Raw genomic sequence first — 24271 nt, 5'->3', positions numbered from 1 at the left:
ATGACAGATACTTGGTGCTGACCACTCCCCAAAGACCTGAAGTGACTGGATTGCCACACTTGAAGTTAAATTATCACAGGTTCGAGCCTTCCATGAACTGATTATGACTTTCGTTCTAGAAGATGAAGGAGTGTGAACACTGGAGATTTCCTGCTTTCAGTTCTTTTTTCATATACTTCCTCCTTTCTCTTGGGAGCATGATGGATATTCTGCATTATTTGGGAATCAGCCCCCTCTTTTGGGACTCTGGAATAAGAATAAACAAAACAATCTGGTACAGAAAAGCGTGTTGTCAACAATTAAGAGTCTTTTCTTAAAATTAATTCTGAGATCTTTTTAACCAAGCAGGATTCAGCTCACAGTGTGCTGCTGTGCACATGAAATTCCTTTCATCCTGAAACAACAGGCTGAGGAACCCAACAAACAAGATCTGGTTACACAAAAGTAAGAAAAGAAATTTGAAAAGGAATTTCTACAAATGCTAGAGGAACAAATCTACACCACATAGAACTTCCTTTCTTCATTGTGCTTGATTAGCATATTACTGAGTTCAGCCTACACCTGCTTTCCCCCCCGCCTTAATTTCAATTATAATGTGCTCCTTTGTGTTGCACCATTTATTACTAAATGAATCTAGTTCTAAGGATGTGCATGCAGCCAATTTATTCATTAGATCTATTGTAGTGGAACTGAATAAAAGGTTTTATTATCAATCTCCTTAATTTCCAGATAGGATTTAGTGGAAATCAATATTAGAGAATGCATAATTGCTAAATCTTCTTAAATTAATAGACTCATTCATTAAGCCCCCCAAAAATACTTAGCTGGTATTTCTTGTGACTTTCTCTAATTAATTAGCAAGTAGAAAACGATAGTGAGCAGAACAGCTTTTGGCAATCATATGGTGGAATCTGAAGACCAATCTTGAGGAAGAATTAATTTGGATATGTATATACAGTATTTCACCCGTAAATTGATTATAGGAGAATGCACTGCATAAGAAGACAAATGGTAGTTGTATGCTGATGGTCGGCAAAAAATCCAGTACCCAGCAGGTGGTTTTCAGCAGTTCAAGCTGGGACGCGTACCAATCTGTAGTCACTAATGAATAGCAGTCAGTTTTAAAAGCTTTTGGATTAAATATAGTGCAATCTATCTGTATAAAACTGCATGGCATGTATGCAGTATTTGTGAGGTTTTAATTTATGCCTAACTAGACAAGTTTTCTGGGCCAGAAATGAAGAAACAAAGAACTAAAAGATGCTGGAAGAGAAGAGCAAGTGATGAAAGGCTCTGTAGTCAGGATCTGTGCTGTCTGAATATGAATATGTGCTCTCCACCTTCATATCTGGGAGTTGCAGGTTTTACTTTGTCCCAGAATTTAAGTCTTGAAGAAAAGGAATACGCACTCATGAGTGGCGTATTGTCAACCACTATTGACTCTGTTGTGGGCTTCAGCAGTGACTGGTCACCTCCTCCAAAGAACCTGTTGGTGACAGCTCAGTGGAATTTAGACTGAGTCAGGAATTTCCAATGTCATAGCACAAGTTGGTAGGAAAAAACCTTGCTGCTACCAAACATGTAAGTTACACTACTTTTAGCTTTAAGCTATCTAAAGAAAGGAAAGAAGCGTACAATGAATCCCCAAGAAAAGGCCCACTGAAAGTGTCTTTCTCATCTCTGTTTCTGGCTCATTGGGGCCATTCCTTCCTTTTACATTCCCAGCATGGTTCCATACTTCATATTTTTAGTGTGTTTAGGTTATGCTTATTGTGTCTAACGACTGAGCAACAGACCACGCATATATGTACTCAAAGGCAGTGGATGGAAATGAATCTGAGCCCTTCACGCTTGCCAGACCAGTGGGAAAAGAAGAATATGCTCTCCCATCTGACAAAGCATCTCATGTACCTCCTCTCCAGGATGTTTACAGAGAAACTGGAGCTGCTGCCAAGTGTACTGGGCCTCTGTACTGTCCTTGCTGTTCTGCCTAGTACACCTGCGGAGTATCTTTACTGTTTTCCTTAAACAAACTAACAAGGTGAAATGCTATCACAGCCCATGATCTGAGATGAAGCATGGTGAAGAAGAAAGCAAAACGCTTCCAGTACAGGGGCAGAGTTTCATCACAGTTAGCAGAGATATTGGTCTCTGACTAGGAACAGTGATACTGAAATAACACGGCTACATTTCCCTGAACTGCCTTGGGGTAATACAACTTCAAGAGTCTTGAAACACAGCAAACATTACATTGACTAAGAAAGAGAAAAAATATCTGAGGAACTCTGCATCACAGATACAGCGCCCACTACTGAAAAGTTCTGTATCCATGATACGGATGATCTTCATAAGGTTTGTTCTCCACTATCCATTGGATATGTTGGATCTATAGGGCTATTTCCTGAATGCATGCTGTGACAAGACCCAGGTATCAGAGTGTCTCTCCTACAGTCTGTTTCCCCTTCCAGAAAACCTGGCAGCATTGACAGGGAGAGAAGGAACATAACTGGGAGTCAAGGCTGTGGGACACTTTATGGATTACACCTGTGCTGCATTTCGGATACCGTTGACTCTTCAAATGCCAACACTGCTTGAAACGCTATTGTTCAGAATGAGCCTACTAAAACCAGTGACAGAAACTGACCAGTTTAGGTTGGCAGGTAATTATGCTTTGACAAAATTAGAATTCAATATTTGGAATTCTGTTTTGGCTGCTGTGTATCTTCTAGACAGATATACATAGTTCTTTTTGAGCTACCTTTCCCCCCATCAAAACGTTTCAGCTTTTTTTGTCTAACCACTGGTTTGATAGTTAGTAACTACTCTTTCATCACGGTACTGCTTTTCTGTTTGGGCTAAATACTGATTATTTGCCCATGTTTTTACACTTTCTAAGCAACTGTTCATTATAATGCACAGCAACTCACTTCACACTATGGGATTGATTTGTTTGTAATTGAGTCTGTTGGATAGAGCTAGTATTAGTACTTGTGTTTTGATGTATGCCCACTAGCCCTGAATCTTGAAAGATCTTTTAATGGACACGCACTGAGATCCTGCCCATTTCAACTGGCATGACTTTTGGGCACTATGTCTCAGTACTTGCTACTGCTTAAACATAAAGCACACAAAAATCCCCAAAGCAGCATCAGAACAGAAAAAATCTGGGAAATAAGCAGCGTTGTGAGACAGAAATATAAAAATAGATTTACTGTTTCAGGTAAGGGTACTTCTGTTGATATTGCGCTCGATCAGTCTAAGCTGATTTTCTTAAATTAGGTTGATTTGATATTCTTCTCCAGAATTCCTCTTAGGATACATAAAAGTGGACTGAGCACAAGTGCTTGCTGTTCAGAATGGTGACAACATGTTTTTATCTACGGCTTTGTTGGTTTACAGAAATGCCTGAGGTGGAATATACTGGGGAGTCACATCTTCCTCAGATCGTTCCAGATACTCACGTGATTTGTTCAAGTGTAGATCTGGGCCAGTACTTCTGCCACGTATGATACTGCATTAGGCGTTTAGCATCGTAAAACTTTTGCCCCTGGTTCTTTTGATCAGCGACTGTCAGCCTAACTCATCTGAAAAACACCTACTTAGCAAAACCTCCCCACAGCTCACAGCATCAGAAAATACCATGTCTAATTCTCTTGTGTGTTTTTGTATTTCCTTTTATGCAGTCTGAGTGCCCACCAATTTTGGAGCTATCATGAATCTTATATCTATTCCCTTCAGCTTATTATCTTATGGCATTAATGCTTTCCTATAAGCTGAAGAGAAAAGAAGAGAGAAAAAAAAGGTGTATTGATTCTCTACATCATCAAAAGAGAATATTTCCTCTCTTTTTTTTTTTTTTTGGCCTTAAGTAATATGCAAATTGTGTATAAATTAGTGTAACTGTCTCATTCTATACTAATTAGCAACAGTAAAACATATGCATTCCTTTAGAATAAACACAATTCTACAGAGTTTACACTACATAAAGAAGGGGTTTTGAATTTTTTTAGTCATTATTTTTGTCTCCAGACACAATTATAAACTTCTGCAAGTCTCTTAGCTTATTCTTCATTAAATTCCTTTGGAAATGGTTCTATTGAGCTCATCTGCAATTGTGCTGGCATTTAGGTTCAAGAGAGTGCTAAGCAAATCAGACTGGCTAATGTTTAAGCTTTACAGACTTCAGACAGGAATAGGAAAAATTGAGAAATAAATATAACAAAACATGGATTATTTTGCACCAGGATTATCGGAGAAAAGGAAAAGTTATCTTTCAACAAAACTACTAATTTTGGTTTCTTTTTAGTAAATGTAACTTGATTTCAAGATTCATTATATTTTTAATAGAAAAGAAAATAATAGCACGTTTGATTGGTTTTTTTTCCTTCAGCCCAGACATATCATTCCATATGCTGGATCTGATTTGTTGTTTTCAGAACATATAACAAACTCTTACTCTTCCAAGTGAGTACAGTCAACCTATATGTAGAAAAATGTTTTCACTGTTTCAGAAAATGCAATTAATAACTTTCATTATGTTAAAACAATAAGTATGCAGGTGCAGAAAATATTTTTTCTCAAATAAGAGGGATCAGGTTTTTTATTTCTTTAAATATGATGAAAAGTTATTTTAAAACAATGGGTTTAAATTGCACTGTCACATGTCATTTGAAATTATGCAAATTTTTAATATATATGTTTAAAATGCTGCGAAACAGTAAATGTCATTTCCTGAGTAACATGGCATTTAGAATGGCACTAAAGAACATGTTGTATATGCTTAAAAAAGCATACAAATTGAGCAGTTAATCCTGTTTATAGTTTTGGGAAACTGTATGAGTCTAGTCTTCAGATGCAGCTCTGGGAGCTGATGCTAGAAGGAGGCAAAATTTTCTGTTGTGTTTATTTGTACAATTTATTCTGGTCTAAGCTGGATAGACATGACAAACAAACAACCTAGACAAAAGACTTTCTAAAATTCCCTGGGAGCCAGAAATTTGGAGGAAATTTTATGCCAGAAAATGCTGATACACTGTTTCAGAAATGACTGTTTGTTGTGTGTCTGCTCACTGCAATTGAAATTCCTCTCAGTTGCCCATTTTTGCTATTTGTAGAGTTAAACTTGATAAGAAGAGCGATCTCATTAAGCAGTAGCCGGGGATTATACAGTTTGTGGCTCTGGTTAAAGCCTGACTCCATTGTAGATCAACTGAGACCTATGAGCACCTATGGCTAAGTGCACCCATACCATCGATGCTGGAACTCCAGCACCCTGACCCTGGACAACATGAACAGGTTCATTTGCCCTGACCTACAGAATCAGAAACCTCTGGATCCCGGTCTTGAAGAAATCTATGTGGAAGTCTGTCTGCAAAACACCAGAGGAACACGGGGAGAGAAGGGACATCAAGATCTTCAGGTCTCTGAGCCGAATACAGACTGCTCACCAACTCTGCTGGGAGCTGCGGCTACCAGAAGATGGCTTGGAAATGGACAAACTGGAAGTACCAAGCCTTTATCTCAGTACAGTGTTTTCCTGGCAGATATGTCTCAAAAGCTGGGACACTGAGGCATCTGTGGGAAAATTGCCTTGCCCTGTATTAACTTTTGTCAAACCCAAGATATTTATGACAAAGCTTGCTGTATTCAGTAAAGTTTTCCCATGAAATAAACTTAATCATAGAACAGCTAACTAGCTCTAGTTGTTATGTATATATATAAAAAAAAAAAATGGAATGGAAACAGTGGAATAATTATGGAATGGAAAAGCACCAAGAGCTAGTCAACAGAAAATGTGTGTTGCATTACTGAACACTGCAAGTCTCAGCACTTAGGGTAACAACTTTGAAATTCTGCAGTTGTGCGAATATATACTTCTAAACTAAAGAGGTGGAAATTTTGAGCAAAAATCTGGCCTTGAAAATTCAGGTACCTATGACTGAGTTGTCCTGCTGTGAGTATATAAGTTTGTAAATAGTAGGGAGAACTTGCAGTTTAAATCTGCTTTAAAAATGCCAGAATACTGAGCCACTCAAGTTTATCAGTAAGGACTGAGGAGGAGGTATGTGCGTCCCAGGTCCAGTTTCTTCCAGAGAATTAGAAACTGAATCAGGCCACAGAAAGAGATTTGACCTTACTTAGCAACCACAGCCCTTAATAATTTCCTGGAGCTGGCTATACTAACCAGTGTGAGAGCTGGTAAAAGGGCCTTCTAGGAGCTCACTGGCAGAATATTGACTCAGACTGTGCAAGATCTGTCTTTAATTCCTTCCTCTCCCATTTGAATTTCATCACCAACGTCCTAGGTGACTTCTGAGATATAGTTTCAGTTTTTTTGGCATCTCCTGGTAAAAACTGACAGAATGACCAAGACACCACCACTCTCTAGCTGGTGACGTGAGTAGTCACAGCCAAGATGGGACATCTGGATTACAAAAACATTGTAATAAATGTATAAAACTTTGGCAGTAGTAAAAGCGTCCACTTGACTAACAGGAAATTTAGGAGTCAGGGGTGGAACCTGTCTTCTGCACCTTCTAGCAATGATATAACTGCTGAATGCTTGATAAAATTAGGGGAAGGAGAAATACCACCTTTCTTGAGCCTTTTTGAAGAGGTCAGTATTTGTGGTCTGGCAACACCTAGTATATTGGGTTCTGTAGGTGAGATGAGTATGAATCCTAGAAATTTTTGTAATATCCTGGCAGATGTACAGAGGTTTGGGCTACCGGCTCAGTAGTGCAAGGGATCAGAAAGTTCTAGGTGTATCCAGAAGTATGTCTAGAAGACCTAGAGATGTTTTCCAGTGAAAACTTGTGTCCACCTAGCCTTTATGTGGACACAAGGAGGATCCACAAAGGATTCAGGAAATTATAGGCCCATCAGTCTTACTTCAGTCCCTAGAACAGTTATGGAACAAATCCTCCTGGGGGCTACAAGTCAAATGCAGCACATGACTGGCAAAAGCCAGCACAGATTCACCAGGAGCAAATTGTGCTTGACAAACCTGATTGCTTTCCATAAAAAAGTAACCTGCTCGGTTGATGTGGGGCAAACAGTGGACATTTTCTACCTGGATTTCTCCAAGGCATTTGATGAGGTTTCTCAGCCTCCTCCTAGAGAAACTGATGCATTATGGTCTAGACAAGTGGTCTATGCAATGGGTGGGGAACTGGCTGACAGGCCACACCCAGAAGGTAGTGGTAAATAGTTCTTTTTCAAAGTGGCAACCTGCCAAAAGTGGGGTTCCCCAGGGATCAATATTGGGCCCAATGTTGCTTAATATCTTCATACGTGATGTGGATGATGGGATCAAGTGTACTCTGATGAAGTTTGCTGATGATACCAAACTGAGTGGGGAAATGGACACTTCAGAAGGGAGAATCACCCTGCAGGAAGACCAGGATAGGCTGGAAGAGTGGGCTAACAAGAACCTTATGAAATTCAGCAAGGACAAGTGTAAGGTCTTATCATAGAATCATAGAATTGTCTGGGTTGGAAGGGACCTTTAAGGTCATCTAGTCCAACCATCAACCTAACTCTGATAAAAAAACCCATCACTAAACCATGTCACTAAGCACTATGTCAACCTGTCTTTTGAAAACCTCCAGGGATGGTGCCTCAACCACTTCTTGCCTCTTGCACCTGGGAAAACATAATCCAAGAGTGCAGCACAGGTTGGGATCTACCTGTCGGGGAAGCAGCTCTGTGGAAAGGGACCTGGGGGTCCTGGTGGACAACAAGCTCAATATGAGTGAACAATGTGCTGCTGCAGCAAAGAAAGCCAACAGGATGCTGGGTTGCATCAACAAGGGCATCACCAGCAGAGACAAAGAAGTCACTATCCCACTCAGTGCCTGTCAGGCCACACCTGGAGTACTGTGTTCAGTTTTGGTCCCCGCTATGCAAAAAAGATATGGACAGGCTGGAGAGGGTCCAGAGAAGGGCCACCAAGATGACCAAAGGACTGGGAAACCTGCCACGTGAAGAAAGGCTGAGACAACTGGGTTTGTTCAGCCTTGAGAAAAGAAGGCTTAGGGCAGACCTTATCCCCTTATCCCAGTATTTAAAGGGTGGCTGCAAAGCAGATGGAGACTCCCTTTTTACAAGGCGTCACGTGGAAAAGAGGAGTGGTGATGGGGACAAGTTACTCCTGGGGAGATTCTGATTGGACACCAAAGATTATATCCCACTGGAACAATCTCCCCAGGGAAGTGGTGGATTCATCAACATTGGACAGTTTTAAGATTCAGCTGGACAGTGTGCTGGGCCATCTTATCTGGACTGTGTTTTTGCTAAAAAGGTTAGACCAGCTGATCCTTGAGGTCTTTTCCAACCTGGTATTCTATGGTTCTGTGATTCTTTGACTTAGATTTTAGAAATTTCCAAGCAGCAGCTGGTGGTCTCCTGAACTTTCATGTTTACATTACAGCTTTATATCATCATTTGAGATGGACTTTGCCTGCACAGTTTCTACACAGCCAGTTCTGCAAGGAAAGCCTGAGCCCTGTGTTTTGGTTCAGTTGTATATTTTTCTGTGATGCTGATGCTATATCATCTGGGCTAGTTATCACAGTGACTGATTGCTAAGTGTCAAAGCAAATGATGTCTGCATCCAGAAATGAGTTAAACTGCCAGCAGACTTTGCATTGAAGCTGTTGTTGAGATACAACAGTTATTATCACAAGCTATTATTTAAAGAATTCAGCCTTCAAGACAAGCCACTGCCAGCCACCAAATCTACAGGTTCTTTTGCTCAGTGACACTTTGTTTAGCTGAAGCAGAATAGGGGATACTTAAACTTGGAGTGCTTTCATAGCTGACCCCAAGATGTTCCCCACTATTTATTTCATTGTGTTGGAAAAAGGCCCACAGCATCAGGAGGTCAGAAAGAAAACAGAGAGGAAAAAAATCACTTGCTAAATATTCTGTTGTTTTGTCATGTTTTTGTAGACACAAATGTTCTTAGAAAACTAAACAGTGGCTGGCAACACCACAAGTGATAGCTAAGGCTGGTTAGGGCTCCAGTGTGTGTGTGTGTCTTATGTGACCTAGAGAAACTCACACAGTGTAACACTAGGATGCTCATGACATCTGACCATTTTGATAAAGGCACGCATGTGATAGTAGTTTACATAAATGCTGTGCTGCCTGTTACTCTTCTTGACCACATTCAGCTGCCTGCGGTCATCCAACACAGCAACCATGAGAGCTAACTGAATGTCTGAGATGGGATCAGCCTCCCTGGAGCAAAACAAATTTTCTTCCCCCTTGCTTTCTTTCAGTAGCACGACCGATGGCTATGGGCCATGTCCAACGCTTTGAGCTGTTCTCTGGCGTTCTATAGGGCTATGAGGATTTTTTCTGAAAGCATTATATCCCTAGTCTGGACAACATAAGTAACCATCTCTTTTGTGAACCACAAACTTCACTTGTTCCCTTAGAGGAGCAAAAGTGAAGCTTTCTAGCAATCCTGAATGAGTTCTAGCACTATTTCCTTGAAAACAGACTTGTGGTTGAGAACAAGTAAACCATATTGAAGACATAATCATTTTCTGCATGTGCCCCTGGAGTCCATTGCCCAAGTACAATGAACAGTAATGTGTTTCTAAAAGCTTGTAAAATACACATGTTTAATGTAATATTAATAGGATAGTTACTGCCTTCTAAAAAATTAAAAATTAAAATATGCATGTAGGGTGGTGAATGCAAAAGCAATGTGAAAACTATGCAGTTCCCAATTGTTAAATTTTCATGACAAGAATCTAATTAAGATTTAGCATAACGTGAAATTCTTACAATAAAGAGAGAGTTAGATTTACCACTAAAACTGAAGTTTAAGATCCTAAACTACAATATGGTGATGTATACATTCAGAAAAAACTCAATGTGTGGAAATTTGGTTACATTCATGTATTTACATGTGCATTTTCAATTCTACACAGTAGAATTTGCTGGTGTGAATCTAAAAAAAAAAAAAAAGGTAGGTATTTTTTCTCTAATATTCCCTACTAAAATAAGAAGCATGTGACAGTTGGAAAAGCATACTGAACTTGATAACAATACGGAGTGCACATTTTGTGTTTAAGTGACAGCATTTTTAGACTGGAAAAGTGCACGACATTGGTGGTAAGAAACATACAGTTTTGAGCTGAAACTTGTACCTCTTGTTTATCTTTGCTTTCAAGAGACTAGGGGCTGTGGGGCCACAGAATGTACTCAAGCTCTCTGCAGAAGAAGAAAAGCTTGGTAAGGAGGGATCCAGAGACACCTGTCCTTGATATTTTCATCAGTATGTTGGAAGACAGAATGGAAAGAATTCATATGAAACCTGCCCTTGACCCTGATTTGAGACAGATGTAAGAATGTTGCAGAACTAGAAATCAGAATATTCCAACAAACAGAAAAATGACATAGGGAAAAAGAAACGTAGTTCAATTCAGAGAAAACAAGGTCCAAATGCTACTCTTAGAGAAAATCAATGACAATATCAGGAATGAGAATAATAAAGGAGCTATGGATCCCTGCAAATATAGTCTCTCCCAGAGCAGACTGACCACAGGTTAACAGAATCATGTTGCTATCAAGACAGCAAAGAAATGGGGTAGGACTCAAAGCACGTTAAACAGACCCAATACACAATGTAAGCCGGCTCTGCCCAGCACTGTTTGACCTCTGCCAGAGCCCTGTGAGCAGATGCATGTCGACTGAGAGTCCAGCACAGAGCATCAATGATATGCTGAGATCTAACAAACACCAACTCTGAGAAGGAACTGAAGGGAATGGGGCTGTTTAATCTAGTCAAAATAAAATTGGGCAGAAAACTGATACTGGCTTTCAAGTATTTAAAATGTTAGCTGCAGATAAGTACTTTGGTCACAATGCCCAGTGTCATATGTAACAAGATATAATGGCTACTAATCTAAGTTAAGCAATATGAAAAATTTTCTAATGGCAAGATCAGTGAAGATCTGGCTGGCTGAGAAGGGGAATATAGGAAATATTCCTTGTTGTCTATTTTTAAGAACTTCTGCCAGGAGTGTTGTAGGCATAACTGGTCTTGTCCTGCCGTAGAAGGGTGGAATCTCTTGGGGTCACTTTCAGTTCCACTTTTGAAAATATCTGAAACTGTTAGGAATAATGACCATCATAGAGTCTTAGCTTAGAACTCAAACTAAAAATAACCCATCCCAAATTCTTTGAAGTCTGTGGAGTTTGAGACTTATGTTTTTATATTTTTCTGTTTAGTCTGAAAGTCTCAAGTGATTACAGATCCCCTGAGAATGAAGGGCTACCAGGAACAAATATTGTATTACTTGTGCTAAATTCCAAAGTACTGATCAACCTGCACTAGGTGGAAAAGTGGTGCACATGCTGTAGAAGCAGGATTCTTTTCACATTCATGCAATTGATTCATTTTAAGCAATAAACTCATTTTCCAAGGAAAGCTCTATTTAGAAGGAATGTCTGAAAAAAGTAAGGGAAAAATTAAATCTAGTGTCTATCCCTTAAAGCAATTTCTAAATGCATACAAAAGTAACTGTTTAGCTATATTCCTTATACATTCAAAGAGAACAATTCAGTTCCATATTGGAGAAATTTCCACCACCTTACTTTCTCTAACGCTAATGGTTGAGGTGATGGGAGAGTTATTGCTCCTCCATATACAGAGTTAATGGAGAAAAAGTCTCACAGGACTCTACCCAGCAGAAGAATCTCTTCTGTCTCTACAAAGAAAGAGGTGCTTTCCTTACAGCTACAACTTGCAAGATTTGGGAGGGTAAAAAAAAAAAAAAAAAAAGGAATCTACTCTAATATTTCAGGTCCTTGGTGTATTCAGTTCTCTGAATCAACAGATCCTGCAAAAAAGAGGTTTAATTCTCTGCATATGTAGAGTGACCCTCCTTTTGCATGAAATGAGTAGATCAACCTGCAGGGAATGATGGATGAATTAACTCTGAACAGGCCATCACAGTTTAGGCATATACAAAATGTTTCAGTGAGATGTGGTATGTATGTAGCAATAAAATCTGTGTTATTTTGCTTTTAGGCAAGAAAATACCACTGCTCTTCTGGGCATATCAGTGTTACTTTCTAATGATTTTTTTAAAAACTAATTTAGATAATAGTCTCTATTTTTACAGTGCTGGCTTCATAGGAAAAAAAGTTAACAAGTTTGATAAGGAAAATTATTTTTGAACTCTACAAGAGTCCTCTTTCTATTGATCTACCAAATACCTGTCTTAATTAGTTGGTTCATTTTATTCCAGTGATTTTCCAAAACCTTACCTAATAAAAGGGCCCTCAACATTTCACTGTCACTTAGAAATTTTATCCTGTCATCACCCATTCTGATATGGGGAAATTTTACTCCTAATTTATGAAAGATGAACCCTGAGAGAAGTGACGAATTTAGTGGAGTAGCTCATTTGTCCAAGGTGACAAAGAGAGTCTGTAGTAGAACACAGTACAGTGATATAAATGATACCAAATTGTTTTGGTTAGAACCCAAAAAGTCTACAGATGAACGTGAGCAAAAACATTTCTAACAATGTGAATGGACAGTGAGCTAATAAACGCAATAAATGCAGTTGAATTCTGATCTATGCAGCAATTAATGCAAATTGGAACAAATAATTCATTATATGTTGTGATCATTTTCCTAATGCAAGAAGGGGGAATCAATGAAGTTCAAAGGAGAAGCAGATTGAATTTGGTCAAAAGCATTATTTAACATGCTTAATATCTAATCAGAGCAACTCACTGCTGCAAGAAATAAATAAAAAGAAATGAGCAGATCTTTAAAACTAATTATGCAGATAATGAAAGGCAGTTTTGCTTGCTCAATATTTATGTGTACTGTCATGCATAGGCAAATAAATTCCCTGTTGACAGAATATTGAGAAATCCCATATCCCATATCTATAACACAAGGGATAGTCTGTTTGCAGTTATCCCGTGTCTATACTCCTATGGATAGTCTGTTTGCAGTTGTCTGAAACTTGGTCTAGCTCTAAAAACATGCTGACTAGTTGATGCCACAGTCTGAAACATTAAAGAATAAGACTGACCTCTGATGTGAACTGACACAGCTCTTACTTCCACTTGGTGGCAGTGCTCCCACCTTGTAATCTACACCTAACTTCTGCTGTTAATAAAATCACCTTTTATATTCTTCTGTAGACCTATATTACAGTGACTTTTAAGAAAATAAGATTACAGACATCACTTTTTCTAAATTGTTACAAAAATCACAATACAATACCATCTCTTGATATATTTGGTGCCGAATATAATGTCATTTTTCTTTCATTTTCTGTTATTGAAGAAGCATGCTAAATAAGGATTACTATGAGAGTATTTGAACTGCAAACAGTATTTTAGTCTAAGTCCTAATACATTCAAAATTTTATGTGGCTTGGCTCTATTTTTTGATTCCCAATAATACCTTTCAGATTGGCATTTCAGATTGATGGCTGTTGAAAACATGAAACAAGTTGACAAGGCAATATTTATGTCTTTTCTCCCTTATTTTCAGGCTTTTTATATGTATTTGTCATATTTTTAATACTCTCAGTTGCCTTATATTTTAAATATTAAACAAGTCCTTGGAATTAAACAGTACCATGGTTATTCAATGTAAAAAGTGCATTTGCTGTTGCATAATTGTCAGTGTTGGCTATGACAAGGAAGACAGATTTAAATGTTAGTTTGCTGAGAATATCCATCTACCTTGTAGGTAGCAAGATAAAACCTTTCAAATTTTATCTACAAAAGAGGGAAAGTGGAGGCTGAGTCAACAGTTTGAACTGAAAGTCCATCAGATATAAGGAATAATTAGAAACTGTGTCCCCCACGCTTGTGAGTCAATGTAATTACTTGCAGGAGGCTCCAAGCTATAGTTTCTGCACACTCCCACCTTCAGGTCCACTGTCTGATGCAGTGCCACTCATCCCAGCATATTCCATGCTTCTCCTATCATATAGACCAATTTCTGCTTAGTTTTCAACTGTAGAGGTTTAATGAGTGACCCACTTTATGATACTCCTCTGTAAGAATTCCTTTGTGGATATCTTCCTCAATACCTCCCAGATGGTTTAGTATCAGAGCATGGTAGAAGCCGATGGGAGCAGATGTGACCTAGAAAACTTCCAAATCAAGTAAGTGGAGAAATACATTCGTTCATGTTATTTATTTCTTCTCCTGTTGACTTAGACAAACAGAACGAAATAGCAGTAGTTGCAAGAATTGCTTTGTGGCTAATGGAGCTGGTAAAAGATTGTCTGGAACAAGAAAATACCGGTTAGGAAAGAACAGACATTTCAGAACCCATCAGCATCTTCCCCTTTAACGTCTTACTGCTCAGAGACTGAATATCTTCACCCTCAGGAGATGCAGGCAATGAAAATCTCATTATTAATTTGAATGCCTTTGCCACCACGGGCATTTTACAACATTTGATATGCAAAACTCATTTCCATACTCTGCATCTTCTGTGGTGCTTAGCCTCTGCCTTGCTCCTGAGCACACTGCAGACTTTACATCGTCCCAGGTACATTGTCCCTGGTGGGAGCAGATAGGTCTCTTATAAACATTTAAACTGTATGTTTTGCTGCTCAAACAGTACAAGTTTGCGTCATTAGAACATGAGCAGGTGTGTGTCCTGCAGGAAAAGTGAGTCACTCACCTACCACCAGTGGTCTAAGCGCTAGCCATGGCTAACTGTTTGGCACGACTTATAGCTAACTGCATTGTGCAGTAAAAGGAGTGACTTACCCCCTAGAAGTACAGAGAAAAGGTCCATTAGCCTAGTCTCTGCATTTTTAGACAGCTGCATTCAAAGAAATCCCACTGTTAGCTTTCACGGCCATTAACATTCAATACAAATGTTTCCTTTTTGACAGCATGGACATTTTCTAGCAAATATATAAAGCTGTTTCTGACCTGCATGTTGTGGGTTGTTATTAAAAAAGCCTGGCATTCTTCAAAATATTTTTTTTTAATTCAACAGCTGAAATTACTAGTTTTAAAGATTAAGACTAAGGTCTTTTTCTTTGCTTAGTGTGATTTTTCAAAAAATTCAATAAAACATCTCATGGCTCTGCAATGTTTTAACAGCAAATATTCTGAAGAAATATTTAGCACAGTGGAAAACTGCATTGTATTGGTGACAGTTTTAATTTCATGATTAGACTGCTAGGAACATTAGCCATTGGAGAAACTCAGTTCTGGCTTCAACAATTTGGTGGTAAATGTGTCTTAACTGCAAGTGGCAAACTGAAATACTTTCTCAGAAAAATAAACACTTTGAAGCATTGCGTGACTCACAGGAGCACAAGGAGGATGTAGAACTTTTCACCTGTATAGTGGTGTTATGACTCCAAAAGAGCGGCTGAGAGCTGTTTGGCGAAAATTATTTTGGACATCTTGATAGGGCTTTTACAATGGTTTGAAGCAATTTAAAATGTCTGTGTTGTTGTTGCTGACAACATTAGGGAAAAAAAGGACGCTATTTTGGCAGTTCCCCAACTTGGAGAATAGAAGCCATTGCAGTACCCTTTCCTTTTGAGCTGATTCTGAACAGAAGCCCTCATCGATTGGTTCCACTCACATTGTCTTTACATTCTCTTCCCCAAAGAAGTATGCACCTGGCTTTATAGCACTTGATAAGCTTTACTTTTATCACACTAGTATAAATACTGTCCTGTCCAACTTGTCAACATGTTTTACTGTGATATTTGTGAGCACTTCAGGGAAGGAATCATTTTTACCTTTCAACAAAAAACTGTATGGCAAGTTCTTACCCATATCCAATCTTTTTGGGTATTCTGCCAGGAGAAATAGATCCTTGCAAAAAACTTTAATCATCAATCCAAGATGTAAAAATTTGTGGACTTCTTTTTTAAAAGATTACTAGTAGATGTAGACAGCTATTGAAAGACAGGTATTTTATTTTCTACCTATTTCTACCTGAATTATCCCTAATCTCAAGATGTACAAGCAGAAACAAATTGTCCAACACAGAAGAGGCAGTGTCTCATCACTGCAACGACTGTAGCACAGATTCTGGAAAACATAATGATCAAAGCTTTGATTTGGCCTTAAGGGATCAGGAGTAAAATCTCAGAAGATATGTTCCTTTGTACATGGCATGGTGAAAACATTTTTAAGATCTGGAAAAATCAGTTTCCACTTTTAGTTCCTTGCTTAATGCTAAGCTATGCTGTGCTGTTGGTATGTAAGGGATGGGGGCAGTATTTTCAATGAACTAGGTCTTCTGAGAGGTGTGCGTTGTCTTAACATCATTGTGATGCCATCAGGAATGCTCTATACCATCTAGACTCTTGCACTGTTGGGTCCCTGAGATCGTACCATGTGAATCACCAGTTCTGCCTCTAATACCATCTGAGCCACTACTAATGAGCAGGGCTGAGAATGTAGATTTATTTCCCTTTTACCTCACCAGTAACAGAATGAACTGAGGCAGACAGATACTTTTTTTCAAGAAAGAAAACTATTCCATAGTTTCAGTTGGTGGCAATCTCCAAGGACTGAGAACAAATTATTTGTCTTCTACTGAAAAGTCTCAAGATTTGTTCAGCAAAACACAACTTGATTCCTCTACTTCTACTAATCTTGCAAGAAGACATAAGTGAAGCAGCCTGTTTCAGAAGAGAAATCCCAACACAAGATAGGCTAATAGATAATTCTTCTAAATATAAAGGTGTAATGTGACTTAAGAACACCACCTGATTATTGCGTCAAGACTTGTAAAATCATATACAGTGAGGAAATAGGGATCTACCTTTGCAGGGTTCACAGAATTTCTACTCCAAATACTATCACTAAATAACACCGATCAACAGCATGCGACAGGTCCAGCAACTGCATTGAATGATACTGTGTTGAAGGAAGGGAGAAGGAGAAATCAAAGGAGGGTACCACATTGCCAGATGATCTTAGAAAGTGACCATGGTCAGACAAAAGAGAAAAAGAAATCCCTTTATGATCCCTTGTAATTTGACTCAGAGAAAAAACCCCTACCTGACCTTAAGTCCACTGTTTGGCTTAATTCTGGAATTCACAACAGGACACTTACATTGCACCTACTGAATGGCACTGTCGACACACCGTGCTGTGTAGCTGTAGTAAACCTTCAGAGCTTCTGAGAAAGAGAAAACTACCTTACAGAAACCGAACTACGCACTAAAGGCAAATCCTGCCTAGCCACTGAAGAAGACCAGCATTAACCTTGCAACATGGGATATAATATAAACATAGGACAGATAAAAAGTCTCCTTTCGATCCTGCTTGGCTGCATTAGCACTACTGAAATCCAAGGATTCGGCGTGGCTATCACTAAACAGCTATACACATGTGACAGAACTCCTCCCAGAAGATATCTGTCCATCACTATGTTTTGCTTGCATGTATAATGCATTGCTCTACGGAGAGAATGGCTCGAGCCGCAGGGACCACGTAGCTGCATTAGAGCTGTGATGGTGGCCGGGCCTCATGACCCTGGGATGAGCACCGTGTTGACCCCATACAGTGCTTCCACCACTACGGCTCCTTGGACATGGCAACACCCAGGGCTCCTCTGCTCTCACGGGGCGTTAAAACAAGGATTCAGCAGCACCTGGGAACATTGCACAGCAACATATACCAAGTCCCCTTGCCAGGAGCAGTGTTTAATTGGACATTTGTGGGTGTTTCTGTAGACAGTGAGATCTAAGCATAGTATTAAAGATTTTTCCTGAAATAAGGTGGATATAATGAGGTGTTAATTTTTTAATCAAAGAGTTAAGAAGAGAAATTTATAACAGATGTATAACTGAAATGACAGGAGGCTCTAAATGGGTCTAACTTTTGAATAAAGTATTTTTATGTGTTGCTAATGCCCATTTTTTCCCCAAAATTGTACTGTTTTTTTTTTTTTTCTGAAATGATCAATCTTACAAATGACTGTACTATCTTGCTACATGTTATTTTCACTCCCCTCACTTCTGATTGAATCTCATAGGCACAGATCCATAGCGAACTTCAGTGCAGTCTTTCTTACGTACTTCCTCCAGTGTCAGGTTTGGATCCCAGCACTATGTTCTGAGCTGAGACATGTAGCCAAACTGCTCTTAACAGTGAACATTACGATACAGTCTTCTTCTGCCAGCCAGGCTAATTCAACCAACCCAGCTGGACTTAGCACCTGTTATCCATTTTCCTCCAGGAACTGAGCACTGGCCTGATTAGACTCGCTTGAAAAGGCAGCATTGTCAAAACACCAACCATGTTAATTGCCATCAGAAATATTTCCTCGGGGGAAAATGGTTTAATGCAACAAATACCCCTAACCACATATCTAGCCATGTGTTTCCCTACGTTAGATCAACATTTTATTTTATCTGCTTCAGTTTATTTTCACTTCAGGACTGGAGAATTAGGCCTGCTTGCTGCTATCCCAGTATGTGTGCTGGTGGTGTACCAGACTCTGCTGTCAGCACACTTGCACGCTTTTTTTCTCTCCTGAGGCTAGCATGCTTAATACTAAACAGTGCATCATAAAAACACATACAATAATTCCAGCCTTCCATGGATGAATTCCAGATGGTTATTTTCATTGGTCTTCTTATGGCTTTAGAATCAAGTCTAGGTTTGCTCCCAGATGTAGCTAAACCAGCCAGTTGCTTTCGGCAACAAGTTGCTGGCAAGAGGGAGAGAGGGGAGAGAGATCAGTAAGAGCACTGCAGCCAAAGTTCTCTCTAGCTAATGCCACCAATGCCAGCTGGTGAATCATGATACTCTGAATACTGAAATTCAGAATCTCCTAACAAATGGGCCAGCCACTATTATCTTAACTCTTTTGAAGGAGGTTATTACAACTGTCTTGTCTTTAGTTCTGTTTTATATCTTGATGATTCTTTAACTGTCTCCTTTAACTCTGCTGCATATATTCTAATACGGAGTTCTAAGCAGAGGTATGTACTGTTACATGAACCTTCAACCCTTCTTGATAAGCATCTAGAAGGTTGAGGAAGTGGCTGGAAATAAACTATATATGTGTAGATTATATATATGTGTATATATGTATAAAATAACCTATATATGTGTGTGTTATATATATGTCAGCTGTAATTATGCACCAGTGGCATGGTGTCCTCCAAGCTTAAACTGGAACATATTAATCTGAATGGGAAATTATTTTTGGAGAGAAAAATGCTATTACTGAATGACAGCCTAATTGCTTTCTGAAGCACCTAGATGTTCATTAAAAATCCCCACTCCAAATGTCAGTTAAGCAAAACTCTGGTTAGCCAGTGAAACCTGAAATGAGCTCACTTCTAAATCATCATGTTACAGTTTAATTCAAACGTACATTAAAGCCCTGATCCAGCAAAGCATTTAAGCATATGTTGAAGTCAATGGGATTACTCGTACATTAAAATTTAAGCATATGTTTAAATACTCTGGTGCACTAGATTAACCTATATTCTGTTTTCTCTCCTGTTGGCCAAAACTTTGCCTTTATCTCTCTACCTTTCATTTCCAATACATTCCTATTTCCTCTCACTGGAGATTAGTAGCTTTCAATTAACTCAGTCTGAATTTTTCTCTAGGGTAGGTATATTTCATCATATCAAAACTTCCAATTTCTCTGCTGGCCTTGCTGCTGTGTGTCTGACATCAGCGTTCATTGAGCTAGCGATCAGCCTTGTTAGCTGGCTCCTCATACTGTTTGTGTTGTATTGTAAGTGCCCTCCCTGGCCGTGCTCGTGCTGCTGCCTGCTGCTGTGGCAGCTCAACTCCGTACTGCTCTAGCCACTGCCCTCTCTTTTTGAGGGTAGATTTTGAGGGCTTTCAGCACTGCTCTTGCTGCTGTCAGTTGTTTGGCTGTCTTTTGTGTTCCTCACTGGTACATTTCCTTTTAGTGAAGGAGAAAACGTTCTAAGCATTTCAAGGTCAGACCCCATGGAAGGGGTGAGGGCTACTTCCATGCTAATCAGCTGTCCATGGTGAGCCATTTTAGTTTATGACCAAACTGCATGAAGATTTTCATAAACTTACATGACTGCCCTAGGAGTGTCTGGATTGCTGCCATTCTATAAATGCCCTACTGCTTCATATGTTCATTTGCTCATCATGTTTTTGAATCTCATTTCCATTTTTTCACAAGACACACAGACTTTCTGTTACAAGATATCCAAATCAAGCAAAAGAGCAAACCATGGAAATGAAACTTCTAGTAACGTTGGGAAATTTTGTTTGAGGTCGTCAGATTTATTTCTGTGTGTACATAGAAAAAATAGTATCAGTGTGTGCCTTGGAAATCAAATATTCTTAAGCTAGTGAACCACCTTAGGAAATAAATTAAATCTACATGATGGAACTAGAAAAGATAAAGTTTAATAAAACACATTAATTCTGGCAGTGAGAAGCTAACCTCTACAATATTTGTGAAAAAATGTCCAGTGACTCCAGCCCAGGAGAAAGGCTTCCACAGTTGCCTTTGGGAGACAACCATGTCAATTTAATACATAGTACTGAGGTGATGAAGCAAGACAGGGGCAGAAAACTGTGGAGAACCATGAGGTTAACACCTTGGTGGCTTGGTACTTATTGTAAGTCATTTATGGTATCTGACACAATAGTTGTCTGCCAGAAGGAAAAATCAAGTACAAAAAAAGAAAGAACAATGACTCTGTTCAAATCGAGCTACTGGAGTTCATGATCCACGTACTACTTTTTGAAAAAGTAGTTATGCTAAATGAAAGAGCTGCATTTCACACTGTTGCATGGACAAACAGGCAAGGGAGATAATATCACAGATATACTAAGGTTGTCTTCAGTTTACATTGCCTTCAGCACAGGATATCCATCTGGGAGAGTCCAACATCAATCCTGCAATGAGTTTCCCCTTGATTTAAAAGCTTTTTATTGTAAAGGGGAAAAAAAGGAGCAAGTCTGAAAGTGGCATTTGTCACAGCTAACTTTAAGGGATACAACACAGGTTTCTACATCTGAGCTGGTTGCATAGGCTTCCATCACAGTCAATAAGATTTTTGTTAGTATAGTCAGTGGAGTTTAGGGTATGATTCATGTGACAAAATGTGTCTACTTTAGGCTGAGATAAATTGTATCCTGTTGGGTGAAAATTCTGGGAAGCCTGAGAGCTCAGATGTAAACACCTGAGTTGCAAACACTCACACCCAGACAGATGTAAGCCATCCCAGCTGACGTTGAGAGAATCTGGGAGCTTTCAAAAAAGAATGCTGGGTAAGTGTGTAATAAGTTGTCAAAACCTGGTATAGAAAACAAAAAGAAAAAGAAGGAGACAGAGAAGAAAATGTCGTATTTCTCCAGTGATTCAAAGATGACAAAGATCCATCACAGACTGGAGGCATAAGTGAGGGTGTGGAGGAAGATTCCTTGGCCAAGCACAGATCCAGCTCAAAGGAAAAAAAAAAAAAAAGGCAAAGTTGCAAGAAAATAGCATGACATGATTTTCTCTAATCGTACGCAACAGATAGCATCATTATCAATAACAATTATCAATAGCAGGGGGGCTAAGGGAAAGCTAGAGCAAAGCAGTACTTGATGGAAGTGAGAAAAGTCCTAGAACACATAAACAGAAAATTTCTCAGTTAAAGAAGAGGGATTACAAAGGGACGAGCAGAGACAGCCAGAAAGGCTGCTGGCATGAATACCATAGGTGGTGGATGTTTTGGGGATAAAAGACAGTTTACAAATGTCCTCCGTCATCCTACTCTGTAGCTTTGCACTTACTCTTATTTTGGCTTCACTGTGAGGGATGGTACCTTTTCTTTCACACACTTCAAATGGAATCTATTCAAATTTCTGACTGTGCCCTTCGGTGTCTTCCATTCCTTTGCTAGGGAAAATATCAGAGGAGATGCATGCACTATTGTCCATGTTTGAAGCAAACATATTTGATTAGTTTGGGAGTGCCGTTCCACACAGACAACAAGTGCCCATTTGCACAGAATAAAAGGTTACTACTAGACAGAATGTATAATGTGGAGAAATGGAATAAGTAGTCCTCTGAGTGGCACTTCTGGTTTTCTACCACTAGGAAGTTAAATGACATTTAAACTAAACAGAGCTAGAAAGGAGATGAATGTGGTCCAATGCCATCCTTATGTAGAAGTAAGACTCACAACACGGGTTTGATTAGCCTCAAAAACTCTTCTAGTTGTATCTGGCAGAAAGATATGTTTCAGAAGCTGTGGATCAAGGGAGTGCAACAACTGCCAGACTTTTGCCTTGCTTTCAAAGTGCTTCAGCTGGGGAAACAGAATGGAAGAGAAAGGGCTGATTCAGATCTATCTGGTCTCTCCACCTCTGCCCTTGGTAATTTCCTTGCATTAGAGGGATCCCCAAGTAACAGGCTACACCAACCTCGTGTTTGCAATGTGATGTTGTTATAGCTATAAGCAGCAGGAGGAACCACAAGAAATAGGACCTCCCAATATTTTAATTAAGTAAATAGCCTGCTCCACAGAAGGAACTGTAGGGGTTTCCATGACACTCCATTTCCTGTGGCACCAGGAGCAGAAGGCAAGGTCTTAAGCAAAAGTCAACCAACTGTGAGGAAAAGTTGAGGTTAAGAAGAAGGGACTATAGTGGCTTAAGGTATTGACCTCTGCAGTTGTATTAATAATGATTTTTAATTATAACTTTTAATAATAAAACGTTTGCAGATAACACCTCTAATTGCATTTTTAAATGACACGAATGATTAAGAAAAGTTTCAGAAACACTTTCTTATTCTCATTTTGTGGGCCTCAGTTATCAGATATAACAGATTAAAGCTGCAGGTTTTATCTTTAAGGAAGGGCTCTTTGTAAGTTCCTGTAGCTTTTCCCTTCCTGTTTTCAAAGATACTTTCAAAAGATATGTGTGAGACATTAGACATCACTGAGTACAATTTGTCTTACATTTCTGCTTAATACGTGTGTGGCAGGACAAAGTTGACAACCCAAGAGGAGATGCTTGCATGCCCCAAACAGAATGAAGTTGGCTTTGTCCGTAGTGTGGAAGTTGTTATGGCAGCATAATATAGAACACCCATGGATGGCAACATCACCAAAATGACTACAGGAGTGTCTGCTGCAGCTCTACCTCCTTCAGCCCTGGGAATGTCTCTCTACATTGGGGGGGCTTCATGTTTGGACACATCAGAGGATGGCAGGAAATCATCAAAGGATCCCTTTCTATTGGATTTTTCTTCTCCCCTGTATTGCTGTGAAGATTCCTGCACTTGGAGTGGAACACTGCATTTGCCACTTGTTTAAAACAGCTGCCTAATGTAGTGAAACAATTTTGCACAGCGTAAAGTAGCAACTATGCATTTTGCAAATTAATTCTACTTTGGATTTTTTCATCCATAGAAGAGGAAAAAAATCAGAATTGTAATTAGCGTGATGAACACCGTTAAGTTTTGCCTCAAGTGGCAGTTTTATGGCAGAATTCAGACTGGTACTTTTGCCCTTTCCTCCCGAGTTCAAAATGACCATATAAAAGAATAAGTGTTTGGGGGCAACTATGTCCTTTCAAGGAGCAAAAAGAACAAACTCATTCATTCCTATTCCATAAATCAACTTTCATGGAAAAACAATATCTGTTTGTTCAGTATAATAGCTGGCAGTTCACCATGTCCAGAAAGAACCACTTTTCACATTGAACATTTTGAAACACTTTTTTTTCTGTCTTTGTCACATCCAATTCTGATGCAGAGGGAACTGTTTGCTATGAGATGAAACTATCGCAGTGCTAGAACACGAAGTGGTAAGGGTCTCCAGCTCTATGATAATGGTTTCACATTAGGGAAGAAAAACTGTCTGAAGTTTAAGTTTAAGCAACTTCAGTCCAAAAGTAGGAGTTTGACCAGCATTTTCTAATTGACATGTTGGCTTAGTTTTGGATTTTTTTTTTTTTTTTGGAGTATGGTATCTTTATTCTTTATTATCTAGCTTGATATACCTGAACTTCAGAAAACGGAATTTTCTGGCATTTTGGGCAAGTACTCCGAATAGTATTAACAGAAATTACTAGTCACTTTTTAAAATTAAGGCAACTATATCCCTTTGCTTTCATAAGCATTAAAATCCTGCAAAGTGTCTGGCATTTCCAGGTATGCTTAGTTAAATTTGAGAAAATCACAACATTTCCTAACCAGTTAAAGAAGTGGATAGACTTACATCAGAAAAATTGTCCTAAAGAAGCTAATTCAATAAATAAAGAAAAAGCCATGATG

Source organism: Numenius arquata, chromosome 3 (assembly GCF_964106895.1).
Source record: "Numenius arquata chromosome 3, bNumArq3.hap1.1, whole genome shotgun sequence".
Taxonomy (NCBI): domain Eukaryota; kingdom Metazoa; phylum Chordata; class Aves; order Charadriiformes; family Scolopacidae; genus Numenius; species Numenius arquata.
Note: the sequence above shows the minus strand (reverse complement) of the source record.